This window comes from Ovis canadensis, chromosome X (genome assembly GCF_042477335.2).
Source record: "Ovis canadensis isolate MfBH-ARS-UI-01 breed Bighorn chromosome X, ARS-UI_OviCan_v2, whole genome shotgun sequence".
Lineage (NCBI taxonomy): Eukaryota > Metazoa > Chordata > Mammalia > Artiodactyla > Bovidae > Ovis > Ovis canadensis.
In genome coordinates, this window is record NC_091727.1 from 49,325,936 (window position 1) to 49,346,359 (window position 20,424).

A 20,424-nucleotide genomic window follows, 5' to 3' on the forward strand; every position below is an offset into this window, starting at 1 on the left:
AGCAGCCAAAGTGATCAATATAAAAAAGTCTACAAAAAAGAAATGCTGGAGAAGATGTGGAGGAAAAATCCTTCTACACTCTTGGTGGAATGTAAATTGGTACAGCCACTATGGAGGACAGTATGAAGGTTCCTTAAAAAACTAAAAATAGAGCTAACATATGATCCTGCAATCCCACCCCTAAGCATATATCTGGAGAAAACCATACTTTGAAAAGATACATGCTCTCCAATGTTCATAGCACCACTATTTGCATGCAGTAGCGTAAACATGGAAACAACCTATGTGTCCACCAACAGAGGAATGGATAAACAAGATGTGGTACATGTATATGTATATATAATGAAATATTACTCAGCCATAAAAAAATAAGGAAATAATGCCATTTACAATGAATTGACTGTGTGGATCAAAATAAACTGTGAAAAATTCTGAAAGAGATGGGAATACCAGACCACCTGACCTGCCTCTTGAGAAATCTGTATGCAGGTCAGGAAGCAACAGTTAGAACTGGACATGGAACAACAGACTAGTTCCAGCTAGGAAAAGGAGTACGTCAAGGCTGTATATTGTCACCCTGCTTATAGAACTTATATGCAGAGTACATCATGAGAAACGCCGGACTGGAAGAAACACAAGGTGGAATCAAGATTGCTGGAAGAAATATCAATAACCTCAGATATGCAGATGACACCACCCTTATGGCAGAAAGTGAAGAGAAACTAAAAAGCCTCTTGATGAAAGTGAAAGAAGCGAGCAAAAAAGTTGGCTTAAAGCTCAACATTCAGAAAACTAAGATCATGGCATCTGGTCCCATCAATTCATGGGAAATAGATGGGGAAACAGTGGAAACAGTGTCAGACTTTATTTGGGGGGGGCTCCAAAATCACTGCAGACAGTGATTGCAGCCATGAAATTAAAAGACACTTACTCCTTGGAAGAAAAGTTATGACCAACCTAGATAGTATATTCAAAGCAGAGACATTACTTTGCCAACTAAGGTCCGTCTAGTCAAGTCTATGGTTTTTCCTGTGGTCATGTATGGATGTGAGAGTTGAACTGTGAAGAAGGCTGACCACCGAAGAATTGATGCTTTTGAACTGTGTTTTTGGAGAAGACTCTTGACAGTCCCTTGGACTGCAAGGAGATCCAACCAGTCCATTCTGAAGGAGATCAACCCTGGAATTTCTTTGGAAGGAATGATGCTAAAGCTGAAGCTCCAGTACTTTGGCCACCTCATGCAAAGTGTTGACTCATTGGAATAGACTCTGATGCTGGGAGGGATTGGGGGCAGGAGGAGAAGGGGACGACTGAAGATGAGGTGGCTGGATGGCATCACGGACTCGAAGGACATGAGTCTGAGTGAACTCTGGGAGATGGTGAAGAATAGGGAGGCCTGGCGTACTGAGATTCATGGGGTCGCAAAGAGTCAGACACGACTGAGCAACTGAACTGAACTGAAACTGAACAAGATCGAGAAAAACAAATATCATTACGATATTGCTTATATGTGAAATCTTTTAAAAATTGTAAAAACGAACTTATATACAAAATAGAAATAGACTCACAAACATAGAAAAGAAATATGGTTACCAAAAGGGATCATGGGAGAGATACATTGCGAGTTTGGGATTAAAATATACATACTACTATATATAAAATAGATAACCAATAAGGACCTATTGTATAGCACAGGGAAATACACTCAATATCTTAAAATAAGCTGCCAGAGAAGAGAATGTAAGAAGGAATATTTTATACACACACACACACACACACACACACACACACACACACATATATATATATGTTTGAGTAACTTTGCAGTACACCAAGAACTAATACATTATAAATCAACTATATTTTAATAAAGATTAAGAGAAGAAAATGTCTATGCTGGTCTTATGCCCATTTCTTTCTTTCTCTCATTTTTTTTAAAATGAATGATGCAATTTATTAACCCAGCAGCATTTGTTCTAATGTTTCCTGTTTCAGTTCGGTTCGGTTGAGTCGCTCAGTCGTGTCCGACTCTTTGCAACCCCATGAATTGCAGCAAGCCAGGCCTCCCTGTTCTTCACCATCTCCCAGAGTTCACTCAGACTCATGTCCTTCGAGTCCATGATGCCATCCAGCCACCTCATCTTCAGTCGTCCCCTTCTCCTCCTGCCCCAATCCCTCCCAGCATCAGAGTCTATTCCAATGAGTCAACACTTTGCATGAGGTGGCCAGAGTACTGGAGCTTCAGCTTTAGCATCATTCCTTCCAAGTAATCCCAGGGTTGATCTCCTTCAGAATGGACTGGTTGGATCTCCTTGCAGTCCAAGGGACTCTCAAGAGTCTTCTCCAACACCACAGTTCAAAAGCATCAATTCTTCAGTGCTCAGCCTTCTTCACAGTCCAACTCTCATATCCATACATGACCACAGGAAAAACCATAGCCTTGACGAGACGGACCTTAGTCGGCAAAGTAACGTCTCTGCTTTTGAATATACTATCTAGGTTGGTCATAACTTTTCTTCCAAGGAGTAAACGTCTTTTAATTTCATGGCTGCAGTTACTATCTGCAGTGATTTTGGAGCCCCCAAAAATAAAGTCTGACACTGTTTCTACTGTTTCCCCATCTATTTCCCATGAATTGATGGGACCAGATGCCATGATCTTAGTTTTCTGAATGTTGAGCTTTAAGCCAACTTTTTCACTCTCCTCTTTCACTTTCATCAAGAGGCTTTTTAGCTCTTCTTCACTTTCTGCCATAAGGGTGGTGTCATCTGCATATCTGAGGTGATTGATATTTCTCCTGGCAATCTTGATTCCAGCTTGTGTTTCTTTCAGTCTGGCATTTCTCATGATGTACTTTGCATAGAAGTTAAATAAGCAGGGTGACAATATACAGCCTTGACGTACTCCTTTTCCTAGCTGGAACCAGTCTGTTGTTCCTTGTCCAATTCTAACTGTTGCTTCCTGACCTGCATACAGATTTCTCAAGAGGCAGGTCAGGTGGTCTGGTATTCCCATCTCTTTCAGAATCTTCCACAGTTTGTTGTGATCCACACAGTCAAGGGCTTTGGCATAGTCAATAAAGCAGAAATTGACAATTTTCTGGAACTTTTTTGCTTTTTCTATGATCCAGTGGATGTTGGCAATTTGATCTCTGGTTCCTCTGCCTTTTCTAACACCAGCTTGAACATCAGGGAGTTCACAGTTAACATATTGCTGAAGTCTGGTTTGGAGAATTTTGAGCATTACTTTACTAGCATGTGAGATGAGTGCAATTGTGTGGTAGTTTGAGCATTCTTTTGCCTTGCCTTTTTTGGAATTGGAATGAAAACTGACCTTTTCCAGTCCTGTGGCCACTGAGTTTTTTTTTTTTTTTTACTTCAAGTTGTATTAGCTACAAATTTATTTTGTATATCAGTCCCTTGTTGGTCATATTATTTGCATATATTTTCTCCCATTCAATGAGCTGTCTTTTCACTTTGTCAATGGTTTCCTTTGCTATTTAAAAGCTTTTAAGTTTAATTCATTTCCATTTGTTTATTTTTGTGTTTGATTTCTTTGCCATAAGAAATAGATTCAAATAATATTGCTACAATTTTTGTCAAAGAATGTTTTGTGCATGTTTTCTTCTAGAAGTTTTATGGTTTCTGGTCTTACACTTAAGTCCTCAATTAATTTTGCATTTCAGTGATTTTTTAAATGTTTTAATATCCTCTATTTCATTTATCTCTCCTCTGATCTTTATGACTGCTTTCCTTCTACTAACTTTAGGTTTTGTGTGTTTGTCTAGTTCCTTTAGATATAAGGTTAGATTGTTTATTTAAGATATTCTTATTTCCTGAGGGAAGTTTGTATCACTTAATCTTCCCCCGTAGAACTGTTTTTCTTTCATTCCATAGATTTTTGATCATTGTGTTTTCTTTTTCATTTGTTTCCAAGCATTTTTTTTATTTCTAATTTGTATACTGTAGTGATACATTGGTTGCTTAGTGGTACCTTGTTTAGTATCCATGTGTTTGTTGTTGTTGTTTCCATTTTTTTCCTTGTAGTTGATTTCTAGTCTCATAGTGTTGTAGTCAGAAAAGATGCTTGACTACATTCAATTTTCTTAATTTGCCAAGGCTTTTTTGTGGCCTAACATGTAATGTATCCTGGAGATGGTTCCATGCTTCTAAAGAATGTGTATTCTATTGCTTTTTGATGGAATGTTATATACATATATATGTGTATGTATATATATATATATATATGTATATATATATATATATATATATATATACATGCAAAAATAACACTCAGTTTTGGATGTGACTGGTGATTGAAGCAAGGTTCAATGCTGTAAAGAGCAATATTGCATAGGAACCTGGAATGTTAGGTACATGAATCAAGGCAAATTGGAAATGGTCAAACAGGAGATGGCAAGAGTGAATGTCAACATTCTAGGAATCAGTGAACTAAAATGGACTGGAATGGGTGAATTCAAATCAGATGACAATTATATCCACTACTGTGGGCAGGAATCCTTTAGAAGAAGTGGAGTAGCCATCATGGTCAACAAAACAGTCTGAAATGCAGTACTTGGATGCAATCTCAAAAACAACAGAATGATCTCTGTTCATTTCCAAGGCAAACCATTCAATATCACGGTGATCCAAGCCTATGCCCCAACCAGTAATGCTGAAGAAGCTGAAGTTGAATGGTTCTATGAAGACCTACAAGATCTTTCAGAACTAATACCCAAAAAAGATGTGCTTTTCATTATAAGGGACTGGAATGCAAAAGTAGGAAGTCAAGAAACACCTGAAGTAACAGGCAAATTTGGCCTTGGAATACGGAATGAAGCAGGGAAAAGGCTAATAGAGTTTTGTCAAGAGAGCACAGTGGTCATAGCAAACACCCTCTTCGAACAACACAAGAGAAGACTCTACACATGTACATCACCAGATGGTCAACACTGAAATCAGATTGATTATATTCTTTGCAGCCAAAGATGGAAAACCTCTATACAGTCAGCTAAAACAAGACTGGGCTCTGACTGTGGCTCATATAATAAACTCCTTATTGCCAAATTGAGACTTAAACTGAAGAAAGTAAGGAAAACCACTAGACCATTCAGGTATGACCTAAATCAAATCATTTATGATTATACAGTGGAAGTGAGAAATAGATTTAAGGGACTAGATCTAATAAAGTGCCTGGTGAACTATGGATGGAGATTCGTGACATTGTACAGGAGACAGGGATCAAGACCATCTTCATGGAAAAGAAATGCAAAAAAGAAAAATAGCTGTCTGAGGAGGCCTTACAAATAGCTGTGAAAAGAAGAGAAGGGAAAAGCAAAGGAGAAAAAGAAAGATATTCCTGTTTGAATGCAGAGTTCCAAAGAATAGCAAGGAGAAGTAAGTCTTCCTCAGTGATCAATGAAAAGAAATAGAGGAAAACAACAAAATAGGAAAGCCTAGAGATCTCTTCAAGAAAATTAGAGATATCAAGGGAATATTTAATTCAAAGATAGGCTCGATAAAGGACAGAAATGGTATGGACCTAACAGAAGCAGAAGATATTAAGAAGAGGTGTCAAGGATACACAGAAGAAATGTACATAAAAGATTTTCATGACCCAGATAATCACGACAGTGTGATCACTCACCTAGAGCCAGACATCTTGGAATGTGAAGTCAAGTGGGCCTTAGAAAGCATCACTATGAACAAAGCTAGTTGAGATGGTGGAATTCCAGTTGAGCTATTTCAAATCCTGAAAGATGATGCTGTGAAAGTGCTGCTCCCAATATGCCAGCAAATTTGGAAAATTCAGCAGTGGCTACAGGACTGGAAAAGGTCAATATTCATTCCAATCCCAAAGAAAGGCAATGCCAAAGAATGCTCAAACTACTGCACAATTGCACTCATCTCACATGCTAGTAAAGTAATCCTCAAAATTCTCCAAGCCAAGCTTCAGCAATACGTGAATTGTGAACTTTCAGGTGTTTAAGCTGGTTTTAGGAAAGGCAGAGGAACCAGAGATCAAATTGCCAACATCTGCGGGATCATCAATTCAATGGACATGGGTTTTCATGAACTCCAGGAGTTGGTGATGGACAGGGAGGCCTGGTATGCTGCGATTAATGGGATCGCAAAGAGTCGGACACAACTGAGTGACTGAACTGAAACTGATATATATATATATATATATATATATATATATATATATATATATATATATATATATGTGGTTTATATATTTAAGTGGCCCTATATTGGGTGCGGAGAAAGTGATGGGACCCCACTCCAGTATTCTTGCCTGCAAAATTCCATGGATGGAGGAGCCTGGTAGGCTGCAGTTCATGGGATCGAGAAGAGTCAGACATGACTGAGCGACTTCACTTTCACACATTGGAGAAGGAAATGACAACCCACTCCATTGTTCTTGCCTGGAGAATCCCAGGTACGGTGGATCCTGGTGGGCTGCCCTCTATGTGGTCGCACAGAGTCAGACACGACTGAAGTGACTTATCACAGCAGCAGCAGTATGCTGGGTGCATACATATACACAATTATTATATCTTCTTGTATTGATTCCTTGAGCATGATGTCAATTTCCTTTGTCTCTGTTCAAATTATTTTATTTAAAAAATTGGATTTTCTGCATTTTTGTTGTTGACGTGTATGCATTTTTTTAACATCATCTAGATATTAAAACCTTTATATATATATATATATATATATATATATATATAATCTTCAAATGTTTTCTCTCATTGTGTAAATCATCTTTTCAGTTTGTTGATAATGTCTTTTGATACACAGTTGTTTTTTTTGTTTGCTTTTTTTTTTTTTTTAATATTCATGAAGTCCACATTATCCAGGTTTCTCTTTCTTTGCTTTTGGTGTCATATCTCATAAAGCCAATAAGGCAATTCTTCATTAACTAGTCGAATTCATCAGTGAAACTACCTGGTCTAGATTTTCTTTTGTTGGGAGGTTTTGGATTACTGATTTAATCTCTTTACTTATTATAATTCTGTTAAGGATTTTTATTTCTTCTTGACTCACACAATTTGCTTGTTTCTAGGAATTTTCCATTTCATCTAAGTTATCTAATTTGTTGGTGTATAATTTTTCACAATATTCTCTTATAATCCTTTCTATTTCTGTAAAGTTGGTAGTAATGTCCCTGCTGTCATTTCTGTCTTTAGTTTCATGTGGCTTTTCTCTCTTTTTCTTTGTCATTCTAGCTAAAGATTTATCAGTTTGATTGATCTTTTCAAAGAATCAACTTCTGGTTTCAGCAATTTTCCCTTTTGGTTTTCTTTTCTCTGCTTTTCTTGTTTTTAGTCTAATTTTTCTTCTTCTTTTATTCTGCCACCTTTGGGTTTAGTGTGTTCATCTGTTCATCTTTTTATAGTTCCCCAAGTTATAAATTTAGGGTACTGGTTAGAGATATCTCTTCTTTTTAAATGCAGGTATTGACAGCTATAAATTTCCTGCTGAGAACTGTTTTCACCTCATCTCAAAAACTTTGGCATGTTGCATTTTTATTTTAATTTATATTTAAGCATGTCTTAATTTTCCCTGTGATTTATTTTTTGATCCATTGGTCTTTTAAGAATATCATGTTTAATTTCCACATATTTGCATCATTTTCATTTTCATTTTGTTAGTGACTTCTATCTTCATTCCACTGTGGTTGAAGAAGATATTTTGTATAATTTCGTTCTTTTTAAAAATTGAATTATTGGGATTTGTTTTGTGACTTGACATATGATCTGTCCTGGAGAATGCACCACATGCACTTGAGAAGAATGCATTCAGCTGTTGGGTAGAGTGTTCTACATGTATCTGTTAGGTCTAGCTGGTTTACAGTCCTTTTTATGTTTTCTACTTTCTTAGAAAAGGCAGAGGAACCAGAGATCAAATTGCCAACATCTGCTGGATCATGGAAAAAGCAAGAGAGTTCCAGAAAAACATCTATTTCTGCTTTATTGACTATGTCAAAGCCTTTGACTCTGTGGATCACAATAAACTGTGGAAAATTCTGAGATGGGAATACCAGACCACCTGACTTGCCTCTTGAGAAATCTGTGTGCAGGTCAGGAAGCAACAGTTAGAAGAGGACATGGAACAACAGACAGGTTCCAAATAGGAAAAGGAGTACAAAAAGGCTGTATATTGTCACCCTGCTTATTTAACTTCTATGCAGAGCACATCATGAGAAACGCCGGACTGCCGGGAGAAATATCAATAACCACAGATATGCAGATGACACCACCCTTATGGCAGAAAGTGAAGAGGAACTAAGAAGCCTCTTGATGAGAGTGAAAGAGGAGAGTGAAAAACTGTGGAAAATTCTGAAAGAGATGGGAATACCAGACCAGCTGACCTGCCTCTTGAGAAATCTGTATGCAGGTCAGGAAGCAACAGTTAGAACTGGACAAGGAACAACAGACTGGTTCCAAATAGAAAAAGGAGTATGTCAAGGCTGTATACTGTCACCCTGCTTATTTAACTTATATGCAGAGTACATCATGAGAAACGCTGGACTGGAAGAAACACAAGCTGGAATCAAGATTGCCAGGAGAAATATCAATAACCTCAGATATGCAGATGACACCACCATTATGGCAGAAAGTGAAGAGGAACTAAAAAGTCTCTTGATGAAAGTGAAAGAGGAGAGTGAAAATGTTGGCTTAAAGCTCAACATTCAGAAAACGAAGATCATGACATCTGGTCCCATCACTTCATGGGAAATAAATGGGGAAACAGTGGAAACAGTGTCAGACTTTATTTTGGGGGGCTCCAAAATCACTGCAGATGATGACTGCAGCCATGAAATTAAAAGACGCTTACTCCTTGGAAGAAAAGTTATGACCAACCTAGATAGTATATTCAAAAGTAGAGACATTACTTTGCTGACTAAGGTCCGTCCAGTCAAGGCTATGGTTTTTCCATTGGCCGTGTATAGGAAGGCTGAGCACCGAAGAGTTGATGCTTTTGAACTGTGGTGTTGGAGAAGGCTCTTGATAGTCCCTTGGACTGCAAGGAGATCCAACCAGTCCATTTTGAAGGAGATCAACCCTGGGATTTCTTTGGAAAGAATGATGCTAAAGCTGAAACTCCAGTACTTCGGCCACCTCATGCAAAGAGTTGACTCATTGGAAAAGACTTTGATGCTGGGAAGGATTGGGGACAGGAGGAGAAGGGGACGACAGAGGATGAGATGGCTGGATGGCTTCACTGACTCGATGGATGTGAATCTGAGTGAACTCCAGGAGTTGGTGATGGACAGGGAGGCCTGGTGTGCTGCGATTCATGGGGTCACAAAGAGTCAGACACGACTGAGCAACTGAACTGAACTTTCTTATTTATCTTCTGTATAGATATTTTATTTATTATGGAAAGTGGGATATTGAATTTTCCAGTATTTTTTGCAATTATCTATTTCTCCTTCAATTTTGTCAATACTTACATCATTTTTGGGGTACTCACTTGTTTGGTGCATATATATTTCTAATGATTATATATTCTGTTTGCATTGACACTTTATCAGTATATAATTTCCTTTTTGTGTTTTATAACATTTTGACTTAAATTTTATTCTATCTGATATGTATATAGCCACCCAGCTACTTTTGGTTACTGTTTCCATGGGTAATCTTTTTACATTCTTTTATTTTTCAATCTATTTGCATTTTTTGGATACAAAGTGAGTTTCTTGTAGACAGTATGTAGTTAGGTCATATTGTTTAATCACTTTATCAGTCTCTGACTTTTGATTAATCAATTTAATCCATTTACATTTTAAAATATCACTGACAAGTGAAGACTTACTTTACCCTTTTGCTATTTTTATTTTGTATTCTTTTTGTCCCTCATGTTCTTCATTACTGCCTTCTCTTGTATTTATTTATTTTTCCATTTTTGAGTCCCTTATATTTTCCTTATGTGTATATTCTTTAGATTTTTTATGGTTACCATAGGGATTATGTTTAACATATGTATCTGTTAATAGCATATTATGTTTAAAACAGTCTAGTTTGAATTAAAAACTTAACTTCACTAGCATACAAAAACTCTACTACTGTACAGCCCAGTCCTTTTTATGTTATTGTTTCACAAATTATAACTTTATATGTTGTGTGCCCAATAACATTTTATAATTGTTTTTACTCATATGTCTTCTAAATAATGCAGGAAATAAAAATTGAAAACTAAAAATGCAATAGTATTGGCTTTCATGCTTACTTATCTATGGACCTTTATCAGAGATCTATATTTCTTCATACGGTTTCTAGTTACTGTCTAGTGTCCTTTCATTTCAACCAAAAAGACACACTTTAGCATTTCTTGTAGGGCAGACCTAGTGTTAACAAATTGCCTCAGCTATTGTTTATATAGAAATGCCTCAATTTCACCCTTGTTTTTGAATAAGAGCTTTACAGATACAGATACAGAATTCTTGGCTGAGAGGTTTTTTTGGGGTTTTTGTAGTTGTTGTTGTTGTCTTTTATTTTCAGCACTCTAAATATATCATCTCAATATGTTCTGTCCCCAGTGGTTTGTGATGACAAATCAGCTGTTAATCTTCAGAATACCATGTATATGATGAATCACTTTTCTCTTCTATTGCTTTTAAGATTCTTTGCCTTCAACAGTTCAATCGTGTGTCTTTATGTGGATATCTTTTTTAACCAATTAATTTTTTTTAATTGAAGGATAATTGCTTTACACAATTTTGTTGTTTTCTGTCAAACTTCAACATGAATCAGCCTTAGGAATATATATATCCCCTCCTGTTTGAAACTCCCTCCCATCTCCGCCCCCCCCATCCCACCCCTATAGATTGATACAGAGCCCCTGTTTGAGTTTCCTCAGCCATACAGCAAATTCCCGGTTGGCTATCTATTTTACATATGGTAATGTAAGCTTCAATGTTATTCTTACCATTTCTCTCACCCTCTCCTCCCCTCTCCCCATGTCCATAAGTCTATTTAATATGTATCCTTCTCCATTGTTTCCCTGTAAATAAATTCTTTTACCATTTTTCTAGATTCTGTATATATGCATTAGCTTACGATATTTATCTTTCTCGTCCTGACTTACTCCATTCTGTATAATAGACTCTAGGTTCATCCACCTCATTAGGACTGACTCAAAGGTGCTCCTTTTTAAGGCTGAGTAATATTCCACTCTTTATATGTACCTCAACTTCTTTATCCATTCATCTGTTGATGGATGTCTAGGTTGCTTCCATGTTCTAGCTACTGTCTTGATGACTGTAGCTTTGTAGTATAACTTGAAGACAGGAAGGTTGATTCCTCCAGCCCCATTCTTCTTTCTCAAGACTGCTTTGGCTACTCAGGGTCTCTTGTGTTTCCATATGAATTGTGAAATTTTTTGTTCTAGTTCTGTGAAAAATGTCAGTGGTAATTTTATAGGGATCGCATTGAATCTGTAGATTGTGTTTGGTAGTATAGTCATTTTCACAATATTGATTCTTCCTACATGGAATATCTCTCCATCTGTTTATGCCATCTATGATTTCTTTCACCAGTGTCTTATAATTTTCCATAAACAGTTCTTTTGTTTACTTAGGTAAGTTTATTCCTAGATATTTCATTTTTTTTTTTTGCAGCAGTGAATGTGACTGATTCCTTAATATGTATTTCTGATTTTTCATTATTAGTATATAGAAATGCAAGTGATTTCTGTGTATTGATTTTGTATCCTATGACTTTGCTAAATTCACTGATTAGCTCTAGTAATTTTCTGATACTACCTTTAGGGTTTTCTATGTACAGTGTAATGTCATCTGCAAACAGTGAGAGCTTTACTTCTCTTTTGCTGATTTGGATGCCTTTTATTTCTTTTTCTTCTCTGATTGCTGTAGCTAGGACTTCCAGAACTATGTTGAATAATAGTGGTGAGAGTGGACACACTTGTCTTATTCCTGATCTTAGGGAGAATGCTTTCAGTTTTTCACCATTGTGAATAATGTTTGCAATAGGCTTGTCATATGTGGCCTTTACTATGTTGAGGTAGGTTCTTTCTATGCCCATTTTTTGAAGAGTTTTAATAATAAACGGGTGCTGAATTTTGTCAAAGGCTTTTTCTGCATCTTTTGAGATGATCATACGGTTTTTATCTTTCAATTTGTTAACATGGTGTATCACATTGATTGATTTGCATACAATGAAGAATACTTGCATCCCTGGAATAAACCCAAATTGATCATGGTGTATGAGCTTTTTGATGTGTTGCTGAATTCTGTTTGCTAAAATTTTGTTGAGGATTTTTGCCTCTATGTTCATCAATGACATTGGCCTGTAGTTTTCTCTTTTTGTGTTGTCTTTCACTGGTTTTGGTATCAGGGTGATGGTGGCCTCATAGAATAAGTTTCAAAGTGTTCTTTCCTTTGTAATTTTTTGAAAGAGTTTCAGAAAGATAGTCATTAGCTCTTCTCTAAATGTTTGATGGAATTCTTCTGTGAATCCCTCTGGTCCTGAGCTTTTGTTTTTTGGGAGAATCTGGATCACAGCTTCAATTTCAGTATTTGTAATTAGGTGTTTCATAATTTATATTTCTTCTCGGTTCAATATTGGAAGATTGAACTTTACTAAGAACCTGTCCATTTCTTCCAGGTTATCCATTTTATTAACACATAGTTGTTCATAATAGTCTCTTATAATCCTTTGTGTTTCTGCATTGTCTGTTGTAACCTCTCCTTTTTCATTTCTAATTTTGTTGATTTGATTCTTCTCTCTTTATTTTTTTCTTAAGAAGTCTGGCTAAAGGTTTGTCAATTTTGTTTATCTTTTCAAAGAACCAGCTTTCAGTTTTATTAATCTTTACGATTGTTTCTCTCTTTTTTTTCATTTATTTCTGCTATAATTTTATGATTTCTTTCCTTTTACTAATTTTGAGGGTTTTTTGTTCTTCTTTTTCCAGTTGTTTTAGGTGTAAAGTTGGGTTGTCTCTTCGATGTTTTTCTTGTTTCTTGAGGTAGGATTGTATTGCTATAAATTTCCCTCTTAGAACTGCTTTTGGTGCTTCCCATATGTTTTGAGTTGTCGTGTTTCCATTGCCATTTGTTACAAGAATTTTTGCTTTATTTCCCTTTGATTTCATCAATAATCTGTTGTTTATTTAGAAACGTGTTGTTTAATCTCCATGTGTTTGTGTTTCTTACAATTTTTTTGGTTGTAATTGATATCTAGTCTCATAGCTTTGTAGTCAGAGAAGATGCTCGGTATGATTTCAATTTTCTTAAATTTACTGAGGTTTTATTTGTGACCTGAAGGTCAGACAAAGGTCCGTCTAGTCAAGGCTATGGTTTTTCCAATGGTCATGTATGGATATGAGAGTTGGACTATAAATTAAGCTAAGTGCTGAAGAATTGATGCTTTTGAACTGGTGTTGGAGAGGACTCTTGAGAGTCCCTTGGACTTCAAGGAGATCCAGCCAGTCCATCCTAAAGGGGATCAGTCCTGGGTGTTCATTAAAAGGTCTGATATTGAAGCTGAAACTCCAATACTTTGGCTACCTGATGTGAAGAGCTAACTCATTTGAAAAGACCCTGATGCTGGGAAAGATTGAGGGCAGGAAGAGAAGGGGATGACAGAGGATGAGATGGTTGGATGGCATCACCGACTCAATGGACCTGGGTTTGGTTGGACTCCGGGTGTTGGTGAGCAACAGGGAGGCCTGGCATGCTGCGGTTCATGGGGTTGCAAAGAGTCGGACATGACTGAGCTACTGAACTGAACTGATTTGTGACCCAAGATGTGGTCTATCTTAGAGAATGCTCCATGTGCACTTGAAAGGAAAGTATAGTGTTCTGCATTTGGATGGAATATCCTGAAGATATCAATGAGATCCATCTCATCTAATGTATCATTTAAGACTTGTGTTTCCTTATTAGTTTTCTGTTTTGATGATCTGTTCATTAGTGTAAGTGGGGTGTTAAAGTCTCCTACTATGATTGTGTTACTGTCAATTTCCCCTTTTATGTCTGTTACTGTTTGTCTTATGTATTGAGGTGCTCCTATATTGGGTGCATAGATATTTACAATTGTTATGTCTTGGTCTTGGATTGATCCCTTGATTATTATGTAGTGTTCTTCCTTATCTCTTGTAAACTTTTTTATTTTAAGGTCTATTTTATCTGATATGAGGATTGCTACTCCAACTTTCTTTTACTTCTCATTTGCATGGAATATATTTTTCCATCCTCTCCCTTTCAGTCTATATGTGTCTTGAGGTCTGAAGTGGATTTCTTGTAGAGAGCATATATATGGGTCTTGTTTTTATATCCATTCAGCCTGTCTGTGTCTTTTGGTTGGAGCATTTAATGCATTTACATTCAAAGATTTAAAGTAATTATTGATATATATTTTCCTATTGCCATTTTCTTACTTGTTTGGGGTTGATTTTGTGGATCTTTTTTCTTCTCTTGTATTTCTTGACTATATAAGTCCCTTTAACATTTGTTGTAAAGCTGATTTGGTGGTACTGGATTCTCTTTACTTTTGCTTGTCTGAAAAGCTTTTTATTTCTGTATCAATTTTGAATAAGATCCTTGCCAGGTAAAGTAATCTTGCTTGTAGATTTTTCCTTTTCACTGCTGTAAATCAGTTCAGTTCAGTTCAGTTCAGTTGCTCAGTCATGTCCGACTCTTTGCGACCGCATGAATCGCAGCACGCCAGGCCTCCATGTCCATCACCATCTCCCGGAGTTCACTCAGACTCACGTCCATCGAGTCAGTGATGCCATCCAGCCATCTCATCCTCGGTCGTCCCCTTCTCCTCCTGTCCCCAATCTCTCCCAGCATCAGAGTCTTTTCCAATGAGTCAACTCTTCGCATGAGGTGGCCAAAGTACTGGAGTTTCAGCTTTAGCATCATTCCTTCCAAAGAAATCCCAGTGTTGATCTCCTTCAGAATGGACTGGTTGGATCTCCTTGCAGTCCAAGGGATTCTCAAGACTCTTCTCCAACATCGCAGTTCAAACACATCAATTCTTCGGCACTCAGCCTTCTTCACAGTCCAACTCTCACATCCATACATGACCACAGGAAGAACCATAGCCTTGACTAGGCGGGCCTTAGTCGGCAAAGTAATGTCTCTGCTTTTGAATATATTATCTAGGTTGGTCATAACTTTTCTTCCAAGGAGTAAGCGTCTTTTAATTTCATGGCAGCAGTCACCATCTGCAGTGATTTTGGAGCTCCCCAAAAAATAAAGTCTGACACTGTTTCCACTGTTTCCCCATCTAATTCCCATGAAGTGATGGGACCAGATGCCATGATCTTCATTTTCTGAATATTGAGCTTTAAGCCAACTTTTTCACTCTCCTCTTTCACTTTCATCAAGAGGCTTTTTAGCTCCTCTTCACTTTCTGCCATAAGGGTCCTGCCATTCCCCTCTGGCCTGCAGAGTTTCTGTTGAAAGATCAGCTGTTAAGCATATGGGATTTCCCTTGTCTGTTTCTTGTTACTTTTCCCTTGCTGCTTTTAATATTATTTATTTGTGTTTAGTCTTTGTTAGTTTGATTAGTATGTGTCTTGGCATGTTTCTCCTTGAGTTTATCCTGTATGGGACTCTTTGTGCCTCTTGGACTTGATTGACTATTTCCTTTTCATGTTGGGGAAATTTTCAAATATAGTCTCTTCAAAAATATTCTCATACCCTTTCTTTTTCTCTTCTAAGAAACCTCTGTAATTTGAATGTTGTTGTGTTTGATATTGTCCCAGAAGTCTCTGAGACCATCATCAGTTCTTTTCATTCTTTTTACTTCATTCTTCTCTTCAGAAGTCATTTCCAACATTTTGTCTAGCAGCTCACTGATTTGTTCTTCTGCTTCAGATAGTCTGCTACTGATTCCTTCTAGAGTGTTTTCAGTTTCAGTAATTGTGTTGTTTACCTCTGTATGTCTGTTCTTTAGTTGTTCTAGGTCTTAATTGATTCTTGCATTTTTTCCATTTTGTTTTCAAGGTTTTTGATCATCTTTGCTATCATTATTTTTATTTCTTTTTCAGGTAATTTGCCTATTTCCTCTTCATTTATTTGGACTTCTATGTTTCTAGTTTGTTCCTTCACTTGTTTAGTATTTCTCTGCATTTTCAGGGTTTTTTTTTAAACTTGTTGTGTTTGATATCTCTTTTTCCCAGGCTTCAAGGTTGAATTCTTTTTCCTTTTGGTTTCTGTCCTCCTAAGTATGGTCCAATGTTTTGTATAAGCTTTTCATAGGGTGATATTTGTCCGAGTTTTTCTTTGTTTGTTTGTGTGTTTTTCCTCTGATGAGCAAGGCTGAGTGAGGTGGCAATCCTGTCAGCTGATGATTGGGTTTGTATTTTTTGTTTTCTTTGTTGTTTAGATGAGGCATAGTGCACAGTTTGCTACTGGTGGTCAGGTGATGTCAGGTCTTGTTCAAGTGATTTCCTTTGTGTGATTTCTCACTATTTGATACTCCTTAAGGTTAGTTCTCTGGTAGTCTAAGGTCTTGGAGTCAGTGCTCCCACTCCAAAAGCTCAGGGCTTGATCTCTGGAAATTTATAAATACTATTCTTGAAACCCTTCTAAGCTGGTTGAATGGAATAAAAAAGGAAGAGTCCATGTGACGCAGTCTGTATATGCAGTATTGTCCTTTTCTTTTTCTTTATTTCTTTCTTTTTTTTTTTTTTTTTTTTTTTGGACTGTGCTGGGTCCTTTTTGCTGCGTGGGCTTTTCTGTAGTTGCAAGTGGAGGGTACTCTCTTTGAAGTGTGTGGGCTTCTCCTTTTGGTGGCTTTTCTTGTTGTGGAGAATGAACTCTCCAGTGTGCAGGCTTCAGTAGTTGTGGTTCCCAAGTTCTAGAGTACAGGCTCGACAGTTGTGGTGCACAGGCTTAGTTGCTTCATGGCAGGTTGGATCTTCTTGGACCAGGGATCAAACCTGTGTTTTTGCAGGCTGCAGTGCAATGGGTGTGTCATGTGCATGTGCTGGGGGAAGATTCCCCATTCTCGGCTGGGTAAATTCCCCCTTTTGAAGCCTTTCCTTTGTGCCCTAAAATAAGTAGCCTCACTGTGAAAGAAAACTGTGTATATATTTGAATTTACTGTAGTTGGAATTTGTCAAGATTCTTGATTTGTAAACTTATGTCTTTCACTAGATTTGGGAAGTTTTTGAACACTATTTCTTCCAGTATTCTTCTCCTTTGTTTCTCATTTCTCCCTCTAAGACTCCCATAATGTGTGTGTTGGTCACTTGATTTACTTCAGGTCCTTTTGGTTCTGTTCACTTTTCATTATCATTTTTTCTTTCCACTTTATAAATTTCACACTTCATGAATTTCAATTGGCCTACCTTTAATTCACTGACTCTTATTTCTCCCTGATTAAATATGCTATTGAATCCTTCAGTTAAATTGTTTTTCAGTTTCTCTGCTTTTTAACTCCAGAATTTTTATTTAGTTCTTTTTAATAATTTCTTTTTTATTTGTGTCCAAAACATTTTGATTACATTTTCTTCCTGATTCTCTTTAGTTTTTTTCTCCATGTTTTCCTTTAGCATTTTGATCATATTTAATATAGTTGTGTTGAAGTCTTTGTCTAGTAAGTTTCATATCTTAATTTCATTTCTGTTCATCAATTTTATTCTTTGAATAGGCCATACTTTCCCATTGCCTTGTATATCCTGTGATTTTGTTGTTAAAAACTGAACGTTTGATTGTTGTAATATGGTAACTCTGGAAATCTTTCTCAGGGTTTGCTGTGTTGTTGCAGCCTTTGTTGGAAATCTGGAGTAATCCATATATTCAGTGAGTACTCAAAGCTATTTTTGAAAAGATTGTATTCCTTTTCATGAATGGTCTCTGAGGTCTCTATTCCTTTAGCTCTTGTTTGACTTGTGTTTTGACAGAGATTTCCTTGAATGCTAGGAGCTAAAAACAAAATTAAATGCCAATAATAAAAGAAAAGCACCCTCAGGATTCTCCTGGTGGTCCAGTGGTTAAGAATCCATCTTGCAATGCAGGAGATACTGGTTCAAACCCTAGTCCAAGGAGATCCCACATGCCTCGGTAAACTAAGCCTGTGTGCCACAACTATTGAAGCCTATGTGCCTAGAGCCTGTGCTCTGCAGGGCTAAATGTCACCACAATGAGAAGCCCACGCTTGCCAAAACTAAAGAAAGCCCACAAGCAACAACAAAGAGCCAGCACAGCCAATAAATAATCTGCCTTACAATGCAGGAGACACGGGTTCCATCACTGGTCAGGAACTAAAATTCCACATGCCACAAAGAAACTAAGCTTGCATGCCACAAATACTGAGCCTGGGCATGGCACAACTACAGAGTCCATATGCCACACCAAAAGTTCCCACATGACACATGGAAGATCCTGTGTGCTGCAACTAAGACCTAATGCAGCTAAATAAATATTTTTTAAAAGAAGAAGAAAAAATTAAAACAGCCTCTTTCAAAACAAAACAAAACCCTAAACACCTCTCGCAGTCCTTACAGATTGCTTTTGTGCTGGGGCAATCTAACACTTAGTCAGGTTTATGCTAAGCCTGTGGTGAAACGTAGTGTGACCTGAATTCTAAGTTAGGCAAAATAGAGACAATTTCCTTGCATTAGTCCTTCAAGTAGACATCAGAAAACTTAGAACAGACACATATAATACTTTGCAAATAAGGTCTTCTCTGCTCCCTCTAGAACCAGGGACCAGGATCCCACAGTGGGAGCATAAGCTTTTACCACTCAAAGACTGCTGCCAGTGCTTGGCAGCATAGAGTAATATGCGCTCCTCTCCCCCTTTCCCTCTCTTCCCCTCTCGCCCTCCACTTCCCCTTCCCTTACTGAGACTCACTGCCTCCACTACTGCTGTGACACAGCTGCAGATGGAGCCAGCAAACAGCCATAGTTGAGAACCCCAGCTTGGAGAACCACCTCATCAAGAGCTTTAAGAATAAGGGCCGTGATGTGAACAATGTGAAGATACAGAAATGAAATGACTGTTCAACTGCAAAAGAACAAAAGAGATGAACAATTACTGAAAAAACGAAATGTTCCCCAAGAAGAAAATTTAGAAGATTCAGATGTTGATGCTGATTTTAAAGCACACAGTATAATACTAGAAGCTATAATGCAGAATGCCACAAATGATAAATACTCAGTGGCCCAGTTGAGTGCTATACAGGTTGCAAGAAAACTTTTATCCAGTGACAGAAATCCAACAGGTGATGACCTAATAAAACCTTGGATGTTACAATTCTAGTGAAGTGTCTAGAAAGGGATGATAATCCTTCATTACAGTCTGAAGCTGTATAAATGTTAACTAATATAGCATCAGGAACTTCTGCACAGACTCAAACTATCATACAGTTTAATGCTGTACCTCTTTTTCTAAGACTTCTTTCAGCCACATCAAAATGTTTGTGAGCAAGCAGTATGGGCTTTGGGAAATATTGTAGGTGATGATCCTCAGAGTAGAGATTATGTCATGTTCACTGAGAGTTGTCAAAACGCTCTGTCCTTCATCAGTCCCTCCATTCTTATTGCCTTCTTCTGTTTTCTTTTCTTTTTTTTTTTGTTTATTTTAGTCTGGGGTCTGATGCTCATGATCAGCACACAGTTAAGTTCTGCCAGGATGGGGTATTATTTTTTTTTAATTTAAATTTATTTATTTTAATTGGAGGCTAATTACTTTACAATATTGTATTGATTTTGCCATACATCAACATGAATCTACCACGAGTGTACACGTGTTCCCAATCCTGAACCCTCCTCACACCTCCTTCCCCATACCATCTCTCTGGGTCATCCCAGTGCACCAGCCCCAAGCATCCTGTATCCTTCATCAAATCTGGACTGGAGATTGGTTTCTTATATGATATTATAAATGTTTCAATGCCTTTCTCTGAAATCATCCCAGCCTCTCCCTCTCCCACAGAGTTCAAAACTGTTCTATACATCTATGTCTCTTTTGCTCTCTCGCATTCAGGGTTACCATTGAAGAGGTGGCAATATTTGGAAGAACTGTACGAAGTACACGGAAGAACTGTACAAAAAAAGATCTTCACAACCCAGATAATCATGATGATGTGATCACTAATCTAGAGCCAGACATCTGGGAATGTGAAGTCAAGTGGGCCTTAGAAAGCATCACTATGAACAAAGCTAGTGGAGGTGATGGAATTCCAGTTGAGCTGTTTCAAATCGTGAAAGATGATGCTGTGAAAGTGCTACAATCAATATGCCAGCAAATTTGGAAAACTCAGCAGTGACCACAGGACTGGAAAAGGTCAGTTTTCATTTCAATTCCAAAGAAAGACAATGCCAAAGAATGCTCAAACTACCACACAATTGCACTCATCTCACATGCTACTAAAGTAATGCTCAAAATTCTCCAAGCCAGGCTTCAGCAATACGTGAACTGTGAACTCCCTGATGT

At 37.4% G+C, this 20,424-nt stretch overlaps 1 pseudogene; it reads left to right on the forward strand.

Moving 5' to 3' along the window:
- The first annotated feature begins 270 nt into the window (after positions 1-270).
- Positions 271-20,424, forward strand: part of LOC138930710 (importin subunit alpha-4-like) — a 33,375-nt pseudogene continuing 13,221 nt past the window's right edge.